The following is a 788-nucleotide window of genomic DNA, read 5'->3' as shown; positions in this document are numbered from 1 at the left end:
GACGACGACGGGCGGCGGGGGCGGCGAGGGCGACGGCACGGCGGCGCGGCGGTGTCGGCGTGTCATCGAGATAGAGCGAGACTCTCTCGCGCGAGAAAAGTGGAACGAAGTGGCGACGATAACTGATTTTTCGTAAGTGTCATATATATAGGGGGAGCCTTTAGTACCGGTTTGAGCCACCAACCGGTACTAAAGGCCAATTTTGGCCAGCCCAAGCGGCGGGAAACGAGGGCCTTTAGTACCGGTTGGTGGCTCCAACCGATACTAAAGGGTACACATTAGTACCGGTTGGAGCCACCAACCGGTACTAAAGGCCGTGCGCCGCCACCGCAGTGCGCTATGTTTAGTCCCACCTCGCCGAGCGAAGGGCAGCCGCACTGCTTTATAAACCCAGCCACGGCTGCCCTTTCGAACTCCTCTGTTTAGCAGGCTTCTGGGCCTAACTAGGGCGCGCTGCCCTGTGAGTCTGCTGGCCCTACTGGGCATGTATTCGCACACCCAAGGTCTGGCAGGCCCACAGGGCAGCGCCCCAACAATTTTTTTCTTTTCCGCATTATTTTTTTTCTTCTATTTATTTTTGAGTAATTTTTTTATATAGTTATTTTTTTCTGCTTTATTTTTTTCTTCTATTTATTTATGAGTAGTTTTTTGCCGTACTTAGTTTCTTTGTGAATATTTTTGCTTTATATAATTGTTTTACTTTTCTGCATTATTTATTTTCTTCTATTTATTTTTGAGTAATTTTTTTATATAGTTATTTTTTTTGCTTTATTTTTTTCTTCTATTTA

This window comes from Triticum dicoccoides, chromosome 5B (genome assembly GCF_002162155.2).
Source record: "Triticum dicoccoides isolate Atlit2015 ecotype Zavitan chromosome 5B, WEW_v2.0, whole genome shotgun sequence".
NCBI lineage: Eukaryota > Viridiplantae > Streptophyta > Magnoliopsida > Poales > Poaceae > Triticum > Triticum dicoccoides.
This window is presented reverse-complemented; position numbering follows the sequence as displayed.